Below are 19444 nucleotides of genomic sequence, written 5' to 3' on the forward strand. Positions count from 1 at the left end.
ACAAATGTGTTTCAGTTTATGCTCTCACCTCTTGTGTGTATACATCCAGATGTGGAATTGCTGGATTATATGGTATTTCTTTTTAATTTTTTAAAAAACTATATAGTTTTCCACAGGCACTGCACCCACCAAATGGAATTTTCTAAACATCTTTTCAGTAGATAATATATTACAAGACTTAAAATTTGAACATCTATTATCAGTAACCATAGATTTCCTCCCATCCTACCACGTTAGGCAACAATTTTGTATCTGTATATCTATTCTTCCAGAGTTTCTGATGCAAATACAGTTTTGTTTTGTTTTGTTTTTGGTACCGGGGATCGAACTCGGGTCCTTGCGCTTGCCCAGCAGGCGGCGAAACCACTGAGCTAAATCCCCGGTCCACAAATACGGTTTTATTTTCTATTTTACTCAAAAAAGTAGTTATACCTCTGTTATATTTTGAAGGTCTTTCCATTTCAAGACACAAAATTACCTCAATCTTTTTTTTGGTACCAGGGATCAAACTCAGGACCTTGCACTTATGAGGCAAGCGCCAGAACCACTGAGCTAAATCCATGGCCCTACCTCAATGTTGTTTTTTGGTACCAGGGATCGAACTCAGGTCCTTGCACTTGTGCAACAGGAACCAAAACCACTGAGCTAAATCCCCAGCACCTCAACCTCTTTTTGCAACTGCACAATATCCTACTATAGATGAATCATATTTATTTAACAAATTAATTACTGATGGACATTTATATTGTTTCCAGTCTTTTGTTAGTCCAAGTAATGCTGCAGTTAGCAGGGTTATAGCAAGTATTATTTTACACATTTGCATTTATATATCTGTGTGGTTAATCCCCAGAAGTGCGATTTGCCAGGTTAAAATTTATATGCTATTGTAATTTTAAAGAAACACATAAATCACCCAGCTGTGCATTCTTCCCATCAGTCATGAATGAGATTGCCCGGTTCTCTGTCTCTCCACTCCCTCCCATACCCACCCCATCCCCATTCCCCACCCTGGGACAAAAGGCTGCTTTGTCAACAAATTTATCACTTTTGTTGTTGTTGTTGTTTTGTTTTGTTTTGTTGAGACAATGTCTCACTATGCAGTTCAGGCTAGTCTTGAACTCACTATGTAGCTCAGCCCAGACTGGCCTCAAACTCCTAGTGATCCTCTTACCTCAGCTTCCCAAGTGCTGGGATTTCAGGCATGCACACATGTAAACATATGACTCCCTCCCTTAACATTTCCAGTGCTTCTTACCTCCTGTCCTATAGGGAAACACCAATTGGAAGACCTTCAGTAGTGGCAACCCCCCTCTTTTTGCCCCTAACAGGGCCATATTCTGATAAAAGCCTTTGAAAGTTATAATGTTGCTTTTATTTATCGTTTCTAACCCAATTCTGTATGACAACATTGCTTTCTCTCTTCAGGCCTAGTTTTTTGGCAGTTACCAAGTTCTGTTCACTTGCAAAGCCAGAACATCAAAGGGGCCTATTCAGCTATTTTCCCTACCCTCTCTTCCCTTCCCCTCCTCTCCCCTCCCCACCTCTTCCCTTTGTAGTACTGGGGATTGAACCCAGGACCTCCACACTGAGCTATATCCCCAGCCTTTTATTTTTTAGTTGGAGATAAGGTCTCCCTAAATCGTTAACTTTCCTGAGCTGGGCTGGAACTGAATTTTCAATTTCCTGCCTCAGCCCCCCAGAATGCTAGGATTCTGTATGTGCTATCAAGCTCAAACTAGTCAGCTATTTGTTACTCTGCACATTTTCTGCCTTGGACAGGAAAAAGTTCAGACCACATATAAAAAAATTAAATTCATGGCATTTTTTTCTCTGGCCTTGGTGTTATATGGGGCATATATAAATTATTGGACCACAGTTATGTTTCATGAACTGGTGTACAAGAATGGTTTTCTATATAATTTTATGTAAATTATTAATAATCTACAGTAGGTGAATGTTTTCACTTTAAAATGTTTGAAACAAAATTTTCTCCAGGTTTAACATATTTATGGCTGTTTTCTAACTAATCTAAAAATATTAGGCTAGTAGTTACTGCTTTCCTTTTACTAATCTTGAAAAAACCATTTTCCTATGGTTTGTGTAAGATCAGGACAAATGACTCAACCATCATCAAATGCTCATTTCATTATTCTGTTATTGGTGGTATGTAACACGTTGGTTTAAAGGTACAAGTCACCTACATAAAGGCCAATTATCAGTCACATGCAGCTGTGGAATGTGAATTTTGGGCAAGGGAGAGCCAACATGTCAACCAGAACAACGTAATTCTGGAGGAATCTCTACAACAGCCATAGTGGCCAAAATGATGACCCAGAATAACCCCTTTTATGTCAGGACCAATTGGATTGAAATTACAAAATATTTTGGGAAACTCTCCCAGTTTATCACCATCACTTGACATGTTTAGTGTCTGAGAAGGAGGAAGTTTTTGAATATGGAAAAGAATACATACTTTCATTATGACTGACATTCAATTTACTGTGGTTGTAATGTTAAAGCCTAATTTTCTTAAGACTAACTTCAACTTACTAATATTGTTTTTCTGTAAAGCAGTTTTTGAAAGAAAAACAATCTCACTGATTCTTTCATGTATTCAAGTTATTAAGTGTATTGGGGCTGGGGATTTAGCTCAGTGGTTCTACCTCCTGCCACCCAAGGTCCTGAGTTTGATCCCCAGTATCAAAACAAAAAAAAAAAATGCAGTCATTCTGAAAGTCTAAGCAATTGGTGATAGTCTCATAAATATTTCAAATTAAAATTACAAACTTTATATTTCTGAACCTTCATTTATTGGACAAGGAGATGGAGGCACTGAGAAATTAAATCACACATCTGTTTTTTATTTGCTTATTTGTTTGTTTGTTTGTTTAGACAGGGTCTCAATATGTATTCCAGGAGGGGCTTAAATTCACTATGTAGCCCAGCCTAGCCTTGAACTCATGGTGATACTCCTGTGTCAGCCTCCCAGGGGCGGGGATTACAAGCATGCACATTATTCATCTGGAAATGGAGAGCCATGTATGAATGTCATTCTTTTAGAAATCCTGGGTATATTGTTTATTTGTAATTTTATTAATAAGGTCTTTTAGTCATTTAGCCGTTTCCAAATTCTTCCCTGAAATCTTACTCTGTGCCTTGTCAGCCTAGGAGTTTCACAAGACTGCAAATCCAATGTTCTCCATTCATTTTTCTATCCACTGTATACAGCAAAGACAATAGAGTGGATGGAATGATCAGAAAGTAGATTCAATGAAATATAGCTATAGCTCCTTACTCTTTTTTTTTTTGGTACCTGGGATTGAACTTGGGACCTTGCGCTTTCGAGGCAGGCGCCAGAACCACTGAGCTAAATCCCCAGCCCCAACTCCTTACTCTTGATACAGAGGGAATAGATGGAACTCCCAAACCTGCTGGATATCCGAAACGTGAGTTCATGTTCTCTAAAACTGAAGAATGAATTCTAGGAACAACAGAGGTTAAGAGTAGAAAAAATTTATTGAGAGATAAATTCTCTCTTCTTCTTCTGTCTAAGAGAGACAGAAGAGGGACTGGAAAATGGGTTGCTCGCCCACCCTGCTTCTCAAAGGTATTTTATGGGACACAGGTGGGTGAGGTGAGGTGGGTTCGAGGTGGGTTCAAGGTGGGACAAAACTGTAGTCAACTTTACAAGTACAGTCTCTTAGGTAATATTGATCCAATGGGAAATCACAAGGTGGACAAAAACAATGATCAACCAATAAGATTATGACAAGTATAGCTGCTTAGGTAATACTGATTAAATGGGGATCAAATGGGGAAGCAAGTCACATAGCAAGTGTAGAAGGAACGAACAAGGATTTCCAGTATGAGTTGTATCAGGGATCTTTCTTGGAAGGGGTGAGTGGGTGAGATCTTGGTTCCCCCACCCAGGTGATTGATACCTATTTAGAATATCAATCACTGCTATTCATCCTTAGGGGGAAGCATGCGGGTGTGGTGTTTCTCTTCTTTCACAATGATGGCCTTCAGTGAATGTGTCTTCATTTTTCTCCCTATTGGCTCCTCCAGCCCCTGTATAGCTGCTTACAAGACATCTGACGGAGCCAGCCGTCACTAGATGAACAGTACCTGAGGAGAGGGGTGAGGATTAAGAAAAACAACACAAACTCGAGAGAAAAGAAAAGGAGGAGAGAGCGAGGGCCTTTTCCTTCCCTCTTTATTGAGCCTTTTATATATCCTCCTTTAACACCCACAGCCTCCTTCCCTTCCTCCGCTCATGATCTCGTGACTAATTATTTTTACAGAGAAAAGGTCAAGTATATCTTTACAATTCCTGGAATGTTACTTTCTTGTCTAGCAGACAGTCAACATCTTTGTTTTTGTACCAGTTTCATATCCTGGCTCATTATATTCTTATCTGCCTCAAGAATCTCAAGAGGCTTAGGAGTCTTTCAGGGTTGTTTCAACCCTTCGCTCTCCACAGACATCTAATTAACTTATCTATCTACAATACTCTCCTGATCTCCCTGGTCTTCCTTTGATTGTATCTTTGTTTGTATGTATGTATGTATTTATTTATTTATGACAGGGTCTCTCTATGTAGTCCAGGCTGGCCTCAAATTTGCACTGATGCTCCTACCTCAGCCTCTGGAGTGCTGGAATAACAGGTATGTGCTACCATGCCTGGCTTCCCTTGGTTTTTTTGTGTGTGTGTGTGTGGTACCAGGGATCGAACTTGGGACCTTGCGGTTTCGAGGCAAGCGCCAGAACCACTGAGCTAAATCCCTGGCCCTCCCTTGGGTTTTGAATCCACCAAATTTGTCCTTCTTTAGGGCCTCTGAATCCTCTATTTCCTCTTGTGAGAGCTTCTTGCTCCAATATCACCGGGAAGTTTTTTCTGGTCTTGACTCTGCCCCTTGTCATGTTGTGTGTGTGTGTGTGTGTGTGTGTGTGTGTGTGTATGTGTTTGTGTTTGGTACTGGGGATCGAACTCAGGACCTCACACTTGCGAGGCAGGTGCTGTGCCACTGAGCTAAATCCCTGGCCTTCATCTCTTCTGGTATACCTTTCCCAGTCCCTTTCTCTGATACTGTATTGTTTACTAACTATAAGATCATCCCCATTAATTTTCTTGCAGTCTTTACCACTCACTGAGATTATTTCTATATGTTTATTTCTATATGTTTACTTGTTTGTTATTTAATTAACCTATCATTAGGAGGGCAGAGATCTGGCTTATCTTTTTCACTGCAGTGTAAATGAATTATGTATCAGTTAGCTTTTGAGACAAAATACGTGATACCCACAATTTAAAGATCTAGAGGTTTAGCTTGACTCATAGTTTTGGAGTTTTAGTCCACAGCTAGCTCCAAGGCAGAAATGACATGGCAGATAAAAACTGTTTACTTCATGGCAGCTAGAAAGCGGAGAGAGAAGGGAGTAGAAAGGTACAAAATACACCCTTCCAGGTGATGTCCCCAGTGACCCATCTTCAACCAGGCCCTACCTCCTAACATTCATGTACTCATCAATGAGTTGGAAATAGCACCTCTATGATTCAATCATCTTCCAAAAAACCCACCTTTGAATACATGAGACTTTTGGGGCCCTGGATCCCAAAGGGTCATTATGCATTTAGTCCATCTCTAAGAGTCACCAAAGTCTTAACTGTTGAGAAGTCTAAGTTCACTACTGAAAAGTTTAAGTTCAAAGTCTCCTCTGAGACTCAAAGCAAATTCTTAGATGTGAGCCCCTGTAAAAATTAATAAACAAATTAAATACTTTTAACATACAATGGTAAAGGTAAACACTTCCACTCCAAAAGGGAGGAATAGGAAGATGAAAGGAATCAGACTAAAGCAAAATTGAAAACCAGCAGGGCAAACTTTAAGTCCTGTAGTTCCGTGTCCAGAACCTAGAGCAAGTTGTGGTGAGATGTGAACTTCAAAGGGTTTGGGCAGCCCATTCCTATAGGCTTTGCCCTTGCTGTGGATGTATCCCATATGGCCTTTCTCTTGGGCTGGCTCTATTTGCTAACCACAGCTTTCCTAAGCAGACTTCTATAATCTTGGATTCCCCAATTTCCTGGGGTCTCCACTGCACCCTTGCCTTCATTCTCACAGCTGCCTTCTCAGGGGTACATTGCTTCGTCTCCAAGACCTTCTGAAATCTGGGTGGAAGCCTCCATGATCCTATAACTCTTGTATTCTGCATGCCATGAAATTAGTACTAACATAGGGTATATGATAGAGGGATGATACATGGACCTCTAAGTAATGTAAGGGAGCTGGGGATTTAGCTCAGTGGTCCTGCCTCCTGCCTTGCAAACAAAAGGTCCCGAGTTTGACCTCTGGTACACACACGCACACACGTATATATGGGAACTATTATAACTCCCAACCTGCCAGATGTCCAATATGCTGAGTTTGTGTTCTCTAAAATCAAAGGGTGAATTTGAGAAACAACAGAGGTCAAGAGTAGGAAATATTGGGCCTGGGATTTAGCTCAGTGGTTCCAGTGCCTGCTTCACAAGTGCATGGGTCCAAGGTCAATCCCCAGTACCAAAAAAAAAAAAAAAAGTAGGAAATACTTATTGAGACAAACATAGCTTCTATCTAAGAGAGACAGTAGAGGGCCCAGAAAGTGAGTTGTCCGTAGCCCCCACTTCTCAAGGGAATTTTATAGACGAAAGCCACGAGGTGAGGTGGGTATATGGCAGGACAAAACTATAGTCTACCAATAGGATTATAGGTATGGTAGCTTCGGTAATACTGATGCAGTGGAAAATCACAAAGTAGATATGAGGTGGTAAAAATACTATGGTCAAGTAATAAAATTATAAGGGCCTGAGATTAGGCTCAGTGGTGCCATGCCTGCCTCAAAAGCGCAAGATCCTGAGTTCGATCCCCAGTACCACAGAAAATAAAAAATAAAGATGAAAAAGATTACAGGTACAGTCCCTTAGGTAATATTGATTAAATGGGCATCCAATAGGGAAGTAAGTCATGTAGCAAGCATATATGGAATGAAGAAGGATTTTGGGGGGAAGGACTGGGGTAGGGAGGTTTTGGTCCCCCACCCAAAGTGATTGTTGCCTATTTAGAATATCAATCATTGTTGTTCATCCCAAGAAGTATGTGGGTGTAGTCAGTTTTCTTTCCTTGAAGCCTGACCTTCAAGAATGCACCTCTAGGGGCTGGGGATATAGTTCAGTGGCACTACACCTGCTTTGCAAGAGCAAGGTCTGGGCTGGGGATTTGGCTCAGTGGTTCTGCCGCTTGCCTCGCAAGTGTAAGGTCCCGAGTTCGGTCTCCAGTACCAAAAAACAAACAAAACAAAATTATAATTATGGGCCAGGGATTTAGCTCAGTGGTTTCACCGCCTGCTGCACAAGCACAAGGACCCAAGTTCGATCTCTGGTACCCAAAAAAAAAAAAGTTTCCTGCTGCAAGAGCAAAGTCCCAAGTTACCCAGTACTGGGTTGGGGGTGGGGGGGGGAGTGGAGAAGAATGCACCTCTAGCACAGTTGTAATACGTTTTTATCTTTTGCATTGACTCTCAAGGGCCCAGCCCTGTCTGACTGCCTGTAATAGTTTAAATAACTTGGCTGTTTATAATAGTACCATGTGAATGATGCCAAGGTGTCCCTCCAGCTCAAGCCTGGTCCCCTTTGACCAAGGCTGCAGTGACCTCTGAGTACCTGGATGGCTAACCTTGGAGAAATACTTCCCTAGGGGCCTTAAGTGAGTAGGGCACCCTGGCACTCTCTTCTCAAAGGAAAGGTGTTTAAAGGAGTTTACCCTTTTATACCCCACAGCCTGCTTTGGACATTTCCTCAGATGCCCTCAAGTGATCTTTCCTATTGCCCTAGTGCAAAGTATTTGACTTTGTTTTTTTTGTTTTTTTGTTTTGGTTCGGGGGTTTGAACTCAGGACCTTGCATTTGCCAGGCAGGCGCGATGCCACTGAGCTAAATCCTCGGCTTATTTGGCTTCTTTTTAATGCTAATCTTTTCAGCAACCACTCACTCTGTTCTTGGCCCCAACTTTAGAGCCACTTCCTTTCTGGCCAAGGTGCAAATTTTTCAAGATTTTCTGCTCTGCCTTTTTCCCTGGGTTAACACTATAAATCTGGCTAGAAGTAACTGATAATTCTAATGCCACAGCCTGAATGTTGGACTGTCTTGAATTTTTTTCTTCTACATTAATTGGTCCAGTACCCTTCATCTCAGTCTCCTGCAAAACTTCAGGACATGGCAAAATGTAGACCAGTTCCTTGCCAGAATGTAGCATGCCTTGTAGGGAAAGGGCAAGGGGATGTTACCAGAGACCCCTGCAGTGGTCCTGGTCTGCTGCAAGCAAGTACGATGTCCGAGAGATAGGAAAGTGGAAATTTTAAAAAGCACACACACACAGACTTGAGGGAAAGTGAGTCTTGGGCTGATCTAAGCTGGCTGCTCTGGGCAGCAAAAACAAAGAACTCCCAGGACATAACAGTGTTTATTTATTACAAGTGTGGGAAGGGGGGAAACTTGGCAGGCCTTGGACACCTGCTGATAACAAGTGTCAGGCAGGCAGGACTGTAGAATGAGGGCACGAGCATATCTTTGCTGAAGAGAACAAATAGTCAATTCAGAGGGGAGGAATTTAGTTCCAGTTAGTTGACCTGGACTGGGAGTGAACTCAGCCAAGCTCTGCTACTTCCAATGTAACACAGCCAAATTATGGAGGGGCAAGAAGCTTGTGCCACTTATAGCCTGCTAATACTGGGCAGAGGTGTCTGCTATAATGCATGGCCTCTAGTCCAGTTTCCAGTAGACTCCTGGGCTTTCTGTCCACATTCCTATCAGCATTCTGGTCTTCTCAGCTCTGACTAGTATCACCCATCAAATTTCATTTACAACATTCTGGTGCTTCTTCAGCCCCCATCTCCAAATCTTTCCACACTCCTCCTGAAAACAGTTCTGAAGACTTCTCAACCCCATGGTGAGGTATAGTCACAGCAATGGCCCCACTTCTATATTAGGTTCAGCTTTCCTATTGCTGCAACAAAATATCCAATGCCCACAATTTATAGAAGGAGAGCTTTAATTTGGTGTTGGAGTTTCATTCCATAATCATTTGGATCCAAGGCAGAAAGGGCATGGTGGAAGGTCATGGCAGAGGAAAGCTAGTCACCAAATGCATGGCAGCCAGGAAACAGAGAGAAAAGGAAGAACAGGAAACAAGAATACACCCTTCCAGAGCTGGGAATTTAGCTCAGCAGTGCAGCACCTGCCTAGCAAGCAAGAGGCCCTGAGTTCAATTCCTGATACCAAATGAAAAGAAGGAGGAGGGGGGGGGAGGGGGAGGGGGAGGGGAAGAAGAAGAAGAAGAAGAAGAAGAAGAAGAAGAAGAAGAAGAAGAAGAAGAAGAAGAAGAAGAGCCCCTTAAAAGAAAGATTACACCCTTCCTAAAATGGAAACAAAGTCTTGTACATAGGGAGGGGTGGAGGGGTTGAAGGGAGGGCAGGAGAATGGGGAAAAAATAAGAACCAAGATACGTCATGTAAAGGTAATGATGATGAATGTAACTGTATTGTATACCTAAAATGTACCAATAAACTTAATGAAAAAATTAAAATTTAAAAAATTTTTAAAAAGAAAGAATGCACCCTTCCAGGTCATGCCCCCAGTGATCCACCTCCTCCAACTAGACTTTACCTCTGGACATTATGTAAGCTCAATATTGGATTAATCCTCTGATGATTATAGCATCTCCCTGATCCAATCGCCTTCCAAGAATTCCATATTCTGAATATATGAGACTTTGGGGGCACATTTTAGATCTAAAACATAACAAATCACTAATGAAATCATTTTAATGATGGCACATCATAGGTTTGTCGAAAGGATGCAATGAATCAATGCCCAATATCTAGCACAGTATAAATTCCATGGTAAGGCCTCCATTCACAGGATTTATAACTATTAAAATTACTTTTTAAGGCGGGGGATTTAGCTCAGTGGTTCCACTGCCTGCCTCGAATGTGCAAGGTCCTGAGTTTGATCCCTGGTACCAAAAATAAATAAATAAATAAAATGAAATAAAATTACTTTCTACACTATAAAAGGCTTCAGAATAACAGAACAACCAGACTCAAAGGGAGATAGTCAATAAAGTGACTTACAAAGGGCTAAGTCATGAGCCATTTATATTACAAAGAAAACAGGTGGAGGGCCAGGGATTTAGCTCAGTGGTTCCGGCGCCTGCCTGGAAAGTGCAAGGTCCTGAGTTCAGTCCCCAGTACCAAACAAAAAAAAAAAAGAACAAAAAAGAAAACAGGTGGAGAGAGGTTGAGATAAAAGAATGGTGGAAGTCCTCACTCCAGAAAGAATGGCTGCTATCATAAAATCAACCAGTAACAAATGCTGGCGGGGCTGTGGGGAAAGAGGAACCCTGCTCCACTGCTGATGGGAGTGCAGACTGGTGCAAGCACTGTGGAAATCAGTATGGAGATACCTCAAAGAACTAGGACTGAAAGTCCCATTTAACCCAGCTATTCCCCTGCTGGGGATCTTCCCCAAAGAATTAAAAGAATCATACTACAGTGATGTATGTGCACCCATGTTCTTAGCAGCACAGTTTGTAATAGCTAAAACTTGGAAGCAGCCCAGTTGCCCATCAACTGGAGACTGGATCAAGAAAATGTGGGGTTTTTAAATAAAATGTAGTACTACTCAGCCATAAAAAATGAGAAATTGGAGATATTTATAGCTAAATGGATGCACATTGAAGTGATACTCTTAAATGAAATTAATAGGACACACATATATAAATGCCAAATAGTTTCTCTGGTGTGAGAAACTGAAAGTGTAAATAAGGACTAAGAGGTAAAATAGATAATGTGAAATAGGAAGAAAAGGGGCAAAGGGGAAGGGAAAGTGAGAGGTAGGGGAAAGGAAAGAAGGGAATGGAATTAATATAAGAAAATGAAAAAATGGAAACAAAGTCTTTGTAAATAGGGAGGGATGGAGAGGTTGAAGGGAGGTCTGGGCAAGGGTGAAAAATAAGAACCAAGAGAGATTACGTAAAGGCACAAATTTCTAATGATGAATGTCATTATATTGGATACCTAAAATGTACTACTACTAATAAAAAAAAGAATGGTGGAAGAGTGAATGTTGTTAAAGCTGGTTAAGGAATAATTGGGATTTTGTTACACTATTCTCTATACTTAAAATTTTTTTTCATATGGGGAATCAAACTCAGGGCCTCACACTTGCCAGGCAGGTGGCTGTACTGCTGAGCTACATCACTAGCCCTCTACTATAAATTTTCTAATTGTTATAGAAGGTGTATGTTAAACCACTTGTTTAAAATGGGCCTTTACGGCCAGAGATTTAGCTCAGTAGTGCCGCCGCCTGCCTTGCAAGTGCAAGGTCCCTAGTTCAATCCTGGTACCAAAAAAAAAAGAGAGAGATTAAAGTGGGCTTTTGAAAGAAAAGTTTATTCCAGTGAACAGAGACTAAAATTGGAGACTAAAAACAGGGAGATTCTAGCAGCTAGCTGGGAAAAGTCAAGTTTATTATATCCATGTGTGGATGGGCTGACGTTGGGAGAGAAATAGCAGCAGCCAGCTGGGAGATTTCATCTGTGAGTGGATGGGCTAACACCAGGAGAAAGATATTAGAAGCTAACTTGGAAAGGAATTAGGCTTATAAAGGTATTGAAGGGGTGAAATTACAGATGGGCCATAGCATGAGTAGCTGCCAAGGAAAAAGGGTGCTTTCAGACTATCTGGGCAATGTTGAAAGGACAAAGGGCTCTTGTGTTAGTTACTTTTCTCTTGTTGTTGAGACAAAATACCCAACACCCAAAGTCTGAGGGGAAAGAGTTTATTAGGCTTACAGTTTGAAGAAGTTTCAGTCCATAATCAGCCAACTCCAAGGTAGGGATGACCAACAGGTATGGCAGAGCAGAAACAACATGGTGCACACAAGGCAGCAAAGGTAACAAGGGAGTTTAACAGCATCTTTCTACCCTTTTTGTCTTATCCAGACCACTTAGGGTGGGTGGCACTCACTCCCTTAGTCTTAGTGCCCTTGAGCCTAGCATTGTGTCATGAATCATTTCCAGCTTCTCACACTCTAGATCAAGCTTATTACCACATGAGGCTTTCAGGAGACATCTAAACCCAAACCATAACAGGTCTGTATAACAGAGGTCCATGGATAGAATGACAATTTAAGCATCAAAAAGTGCTAGCTCAGTGTGATGGTGCTTACCTTTAATTCCAGCACTCTGGGAAGCTGAGCCAGGGGCATTACAAATTGGAGTCCAATCTGGGCAATTTAGCAATTTGGAGACACTGCTTTAAAAAAAAAATTTTTTTTAAATGCTGTGGCTCTAACTCAATGTTAAGGCCCTGGGTTCAATCTACAGTGAGAGAGAGGGAGGAGAGAGAGAGAGAGAGAGAGAGAGAGAGAGAGAGAGAGAGAGAGAGAGAGAGAGAGAGAGAGAGGAGTTATTTAATTGAAATAAGATAACTCTGAGATTTCATTTCCATTTTTTTTTCTTTTCTCATAGTTTTTCCTTTCCCTCTTTTCCTTTCCCCTTCCCCTCCCTTCACTCCTTCATCTTTGGACCCTTTTTCCTATTTCAAATAATGTATGTAAATAGGGAAGAGCGGAGCGGGTGAAGGGTGCACAGGTAATGGGGGGAAAAAAATAAGAATCAAGATATATCATGTACAGGTACAAACACCCAATGATAAATGTAAACGAATTGTATACCTAAAATGTACCAATAAAAGAATTTAAAAAAAAAAGAGATAACTCTGAGAAACTTCTGAAGTTATGACAAGTTAGCATTAAGTGTTATCCGAAGAAATATGACTCAAAAAGACTGCTTCCTGTACATCTTGTTGCCCAGCTGAGCTAATTATTTGGTGTTAATTGCTTTGCTTTGGATTTGTTTTCTGTCTCCACAAGGAAGACCAATAAAAATTCTTACGTTAGCAGAAGCACAAATCAAAATTCACTTGAACAAGAGTGATAAAAGACTGAGTGTTAAAAATAAATAAATAAATAATAAAAGACTGAGTGTTGGTCCTGGACTCTCAGGATCCTGAGGGCCAGGGGCGAGGAAGTAAGCTTGCTGGGAGGTGCTGAGGATATTCTGGCAGTTCAGAACATGAGTAGGAAGCATGTAGTGACTCACCTCAAGTCAGTAAAATAGGAAGGAGGAAAGGAAGGAAGGAGGGAGGAAGGGAAGGAAAGAAGGAAGGAAAGGAAAGGAAAATTTTGTCAGCAGGAGAGCTCTGGGACAATTCTCCTAATTCAGAATTGTCCAGAATCCTTTACTCTTCACCTCTCTGGGTCTCTAAATTCCATGGTTGGCTCCTGGACTTGCTGGTCTAAACATTCTGCGGTAAATTCTGGGGTGGTATACAAAAGCATGAAAAAGCAATGATTATAGCCAAGCATGGTGATGCATGTCTTTAATCTCAGCGCTTAGAAGGCTGAGGCAGGAGGATCACTGTGAGATCAAGGCCAGCCTGAGCTACATAGCGAGACCCTGTCTCAAAAGTTCAATGAAAAAAAAAAAAGAGCTGGGGGTTTAGCTCAGTGGTTCCACCACCTGCCCTGCAAGCATAAGGATGGGAGTTCGATCCCTGGTACCAAAAAACAAAAACAAAAACAAAAACAAACAAACAAAAGCAACAAAAAACAAAAATTCAATGAAAAACAGGAGAAAGAAAAAGTAATGATTAAAAAGTGAGCACAACATTGGCATTTTTTGCAAACGTTGTTTTGGGTTTTGGATTTAGATTTGAAATGTCCCCCAAAACTCAGGTTGGTTGCTCATGTTGGGCTTTTGGCAGGTGATTGGATCATGAAGGTCCTAATTTTATCAGAGGATTAATCCGCTGATGAATTCATGATTTGGTGGCATTATTTGGAGGTGATGGAAATTTAAGAGGAGGAGCTTAATTGAAGGGAAGGGATCCTGAGGAGCTGGACCTTAGCATCTCTCTCTTTCTTTCCCTCTTCCTCTCTTCCCTTCTTCCTCCCTCCTCCCTCTTACAGCTCTCATCTACTATGCCCTTCTGCCATAATGCTTCTGTATCACCCATAGGCTTAAAAGCAATGGAGCCAGCTGAGCATGCACTGAAAACTCTAAAACCTATTTTTTTTCCTTGAGTATTGTATTACAAGGACAGATAGTTGACTAACACATTTGCTAATGCAGGGTGATATAATACCATTTTGCCACCACTGGGCTATTTTGGTAATGCTTTGTCTGCATTTCAGATGTATGATGCTTCAAAGAGAACTTGACTTACTAGTCTTATGTTTTTCTTATTTGACTTACAAGTTCGATGGAAATATTGGGAAGGAAGTTGCTTGTCACATGTGTAAGTCTCTCCAATCGGGGGTGTTTTCTAGGTGTGAGAGCTGCCTGGGCTGGGGGTCCACATGCTGTGTCTCTATACTTCCTTCCTCATGGCCTGGAGTTCTGGCCTTGTTGTGGGATAAAAGGTACAGGAGAGACCACTGAGAATGAGGAGGATTTTATTAGGTGCATCTTCACTTAGTTGGACTCCTATCCAGAAAGACTGAGCTTTGAGCAATGTAAAGTTCTCCCTTTTATACATTGGATTGAAGTGCGGGGTGGTCTTTCTTTGCTTGTCTTTTTTTTTTCTGGTACCAGGAATCGAACTCTGGACCTTGCACTTGCAAAAGGCAGGCTCCAGAACCACTGAGCTAAATCCCCAGCCCCTGGGGTAGTCTTTCTTAGTGATGTAGCAAATGAGTTTACTGGAACAGCACAAGGGCAGACAGCTTTATAATTTAGCCTTGTAAGAAAACAGTGTTTTTTGAATCATATGAGAAAAGGGTGTCATAAACTTTGTTTACAGGACATAGTCGTATCTGGACCAGAACAAAGAGTTACAGCTACAAGGGAGAGGGGGGTGATTCGGGGGTGGGGGGACTTCCTAAGGTTGGGAAGAACTTGTTTTTCTTTTAATCCTGCTTCAGCCGTATGTGCTAGGGCTATACTAGGAACTCTGCGTATTTTACAAATCCTGACCAATTCCTACCCAGATCTCCCTCAGAGGATAATATATTCAATCTTCCCTAACTTTGGTCTTTGACATACTTCTCAGCCTGAAGGTGATGCTATCCTTTGCCTAGCAAGTTTAATAAACTAGCTTATGTGACCCATCGACTTTTCTTGTGATCTGGTATGTTTCTGGGGGAGACCCCAAGAGCCAGAAATAGAAATGGGCTGTATGTGCAGGGCTAAGGAAACAGTCAGTGTAAACAAATGAATTGCAACTGAAGTTAAGAAAGAATGTCATGGCCATTAAATTGAGAATGCTCATGTCAGGGTGCTTCAGAACAGAGGACATTTTTATATTCTTTTATGAGTGATGGTAAAGTGGAGGCTGGAATGTGAGGCAACATTTGACAAAAGATGGACTCCTGATTCAAAAGGAAAATAACTTGACGATGAGGGTTTCTTTACACAAAGCATATTTTCCTTTTTCAAACTATGTTTAATTTATTGGTTATACAGGTTAATGGGTTTTATTTTGGCACATTAATATATAGAGATTCATATATACATATTTGTGCATTTTTACTCCCCTGTCACTCCCTATGTCCACCCTCTCCCCTAGTTTCACTTCGTTTTTTTTGGGGGGGGGTTCAATGTGTATGGTGTGTACTACCACAGATACGCTGATTTTAATTGCTTCAGTTATATACCTAGGAATGGTATGGCTTCTAGGTTAAATAGTAGCTCTATTTTGAGGAGCCTCCAGTCTGATTTCCATAGTGTAGAAGTGTTCCTCTCCATCTAGTCCTGGCAAACATTTCTTTTCTTTTCTTTTCTTTTTGGTACCCAGGATCGAACTCAAGTCCTTGCACTTACGCATTAGGCAGCGAAACCACTGAGCTAAATCCTCGGCCCTATTTTCTATCCTTGATGACAGTTAGTCTGCCTGGGGTGAGATGAAATCTCAATGTAGTTCTTTTTTAATTTAATTTTTTTTTTTTGAGATGGGGTCTCACTATGAATTCAGGCTGGCCTTGAACTCTATGCAGCCCAGGCTGGGCTTGAACTCCTAGCAATCTTCCTGCCTCAGGAAGAATCCCAAGTTCTGGGATTCCAGGCATGTGCCACCATGCTGAGATGCTCAGTGTAGTTCTGATTTGTGTTTCCCTAATGCATGTTGAACATTCATTTTGTTTTTTGAACATTCTTTCACATACTTATTGACCATTTGTACTTCTTTTGAGAAGTGTCTAATTCATTTGCCTATTTATTGATTGGGCTATTTGACATTTTCAGTGCTAAGTTTTTTGAGTTCTTAATATATTCTTTTGTTGTTGTTTGTTTTTTTTTTTTGAGACAGGGTCTTGCTATGTAGCTTAGGCTGGCTATGACTTGACTATCTAGCGCAGGCTGGCCTTGAACTTGTGGCAGTCCTCCTGCCTCAGCTTCCCAAGTGCTGAGATTACAGGTATGTGTCACCACACCTGGCTTCTTTATACATTCTTGATAATAATCCTTTATCAGAAGAGTAACTGGTAGAGATTTTCTCCCACTCTGTGGGCTATGTCTTCACTCTGTTAGTTGTTTCACTTGCTGTGCAGAAACTTTTTAATTTGATGTAGTCCTATTTGTTGACTCTTGGTATTATAAAATAATCCTGTTACTAAAGTCCTATTCAGGAAGTCTTTGTGCCTATGGCCTCAAGTGTATCCCCCATGGTGTTTTTTGTTTGTTTTGTTTTTATTTTAGCAGTTTCAATTCTTTTCAAATTATTTATTTATTTATTTATTTACTTACTTTTGGCTTTTTGACACAGGGTCTCACTATGTAGCTCAGGCTAGCCTTGAACTCACTATATATCCCAGGCTGGCCTCCCATTTAGGCGGTCCTCCTGATTCAGCCTCACAGAGCTGGGATCACAGGCGTGTGCCACCATGCCGGGCTCCATGTGAATTTTAGGACATTCTAGGTCTGTAAAGAATGTCGTTGGTATTTTGATGGAGATAGCATTGAATCTATAAATTTCTTTTTGGTAATACAGCCATTTTGGCAGTACAGTATACCCCTGCAAAGTCGCAGTTCAGGGTTCACCAACTCAGTCGTTCCCGGATTTTTCCTTAGAACCTTAGTAATTGTTTGGGGAAACTCGAAATTTTGCAGAAACCACAAATACCTTCCACAATCTTTTTTTTTTTGGTGGGAGGTTTGCAAGTAGCCAATCCGAGAGTGCTATTCAATTCTCTTTGCTGCTGATTGGCTACTGCCTGTAACTCATCTCTGCAGAGGCACCAGCGTTCCTGCATCATAACAGGTTGCTGTACCGCCTGTAGCTATCTTCACTGTTCTCGGTTTTGTATTTCTTAAAGCCCTAAAAGCCCTAAGATGCTGCCTAAACGTCTTGCACTTTCTATGGTTTTATTAATACACTATTTTATTAAATTACATAACTGCAGGGCACATAGCATATTTAGGGTTTAAACTATAAAATTAGGCATTTTTCTGACCATATCCAAAATTCGAGGTTTCCCACAATTCGCAGGTAACCCCCACGAATATCGGGGGCCCACTATATTGATTCTGTCAATTCATGAACGTGGGAAATCTTTCTATCTTCTGGTGTCTTCAATTTCTTTCATCAGTGTTTTCAAATTTTCACTGAAGAGAGTTTTCACTTCCTTGATTAGACTGATCCCTAGGCATTTTATTCTATTTGAAGCTATTGTGAATGGAGAAAGCACATATTTTAACCAAAATGGAAACCAGCCTGCTTCAGAGCAAGCACAGAATCCTAACCAACAGTTAGGAAGGTCACCAAAGCCTGGGGGAGGGGTCTTGGGGCCTCGCTTGCTTCAGTAAGCTATACCACCCCCTTCAGCGCAGGGAGCCCACAACATTTGGGCAGGTCGATTGGTAAAAAGAAATATGTATGTATTGACTGTGGGTGGATTGCAGGCTTCCAGGAATTTGTCAACTGGAACCAATTTCTCACTCTTTGCCCTAGAGCCAGCAAAATGCCTAGGGCTGTAGGTTAAACTAAACGTTTTATGCCCCACTACTAGAAAGTACCAGCCCTGACCAACCTCTTGGTAAGGAGAGCACCGTGTGGTCTTTGCAACAAAAGTGTTTCTATCATTGTCCTTTCCAAAGGGAGACCTATTAGATTTTGAACACAATATTGTAAGGTTAAGGGTCTTAGGCTTGGGGCATGGTGGTGCATACCTGTAATCCTAGCACTGGGGGAGGCTGAAGCAGGAGGATTGCCATAAATTTGAGGCCAGCCTGGACTACATAGCGAGATCCAGTTTAAAAAAAACAAAAAAAAGTCTCAGGCTCCACTAACTGAGCTACCCACGGAACATCTACAGGATCACAAGTCCTATGTCAGGAGATCAAGATTTACATTCGGAGGGGCCGAAAGGCTTTGAGAAGTAAACGCTCGAGTATTGTATTACCTGTCGCTTACTGTGTCCAGCTTGGTCCTAGGCACCCCACCTCGAGGATTTAAAGCCTACGGATCCCTCCCCTTGAGAAAGGTTGCCGCATCAACTTTTCAGCCGAAGAGCAAGACATGAGATGAGGTGAGACCTCTAAATTTACGTTGCGAATCTTGAACTTTGCTCTGCTTCAGTCCCGCCTGTCTCCCCTCAAATCGAGGAACAGATAAACACATACATCTGTGCTTCTATGGGACAACTCTTTGCAACTCGAGAAAGGGATGGGGAGGTGGTGAAAGGCAGGTTAGAAAAGAAACAAATAAACAAAAAAACCTGTTTCCGCCCGGTTTCGAACCGGGGACCTTTCGCGTGTGAGGCGAACGTGATAACCACTACACTACGGAAACCAGCGCCGGAAAGGCTCTCTCTTGCCTGAACCTTCAGATGTTGACAACTAACTGCTGTGAGCTACCAGAATGCCAGCGGGTCGGGGGCGTTTCTGCATCGCCGGCCGGCGAGCTGTGTGTGCCTCCTGTGACAGACTTCGCGCCAGCAGCCCCAGAAGCTTCGGGGATCGCCAGATCTCACCCGCGGAGTTTCGCGGTTTGGCAGCGTTCAGTTCGGCGTTCGCAGGAGCCAGAGCATCCCCCTCAGAAGCACAGCGTCCACCTGAAGATTTCCACCCGGCAACTTGTACCTACGGAGCCCTGGCATCGCGCAATGCCTAACACCCAGTGGAAATTCTCCACCTAAATCGTGCTCCGGTAATCCCCCCGCCCCGTTTAAAAATTTAAATGAGATATTTCAATGAACCACCAAGCACTATTTCTATTGAACAGAGTCAACTGGCAGGCACGTTCTGGGGAACACAGCAACATCTTTACTGTAGTTCTCAGACCTGGAATACATATGGTGCACACCTCAAAAGGTATTTGTTGGATGAATAGATGACGCTACGAAAAACTAT

The 19444-nt window shown here is 41.8% G+C and overlaps 1 non-coding gene across 1 annotated transcript; it reads right to left on the reverse strand.

Moving 5' to 3' along the window:
- Positions 1-18811: 18811 nt before the first annotated feature.
- On the reverse strand, positions 18812-18884 carry Trnav-cac (transfer RNA valine (anticodon CAC)). The gene has a single exon. It is a non-coding gene; the product is annotated as a tRNA-Val (tRNA).
- Between the last annotated feature and the right edge of the window lie 560 nt (positions 18885-19444).

This window comes from Heterocephalus glaber, unplaced genomic scaffold, assembly GCF_053883595.1.
Source record: "Heterocephalus glaber isolate CG9 unplaced genomic scaffold, H.glaber_assembly_v1.0 deba00001236, whole genome shotgun sequence".
In the NCBI taxonomy this organism is placed as follows: domain Eukaryota; kingdom Metazoa; phylum Chordata; class Mammalia; order Rodentia; family Bathyergidae; genus Heterocephalus; species Heterocephalus glaber.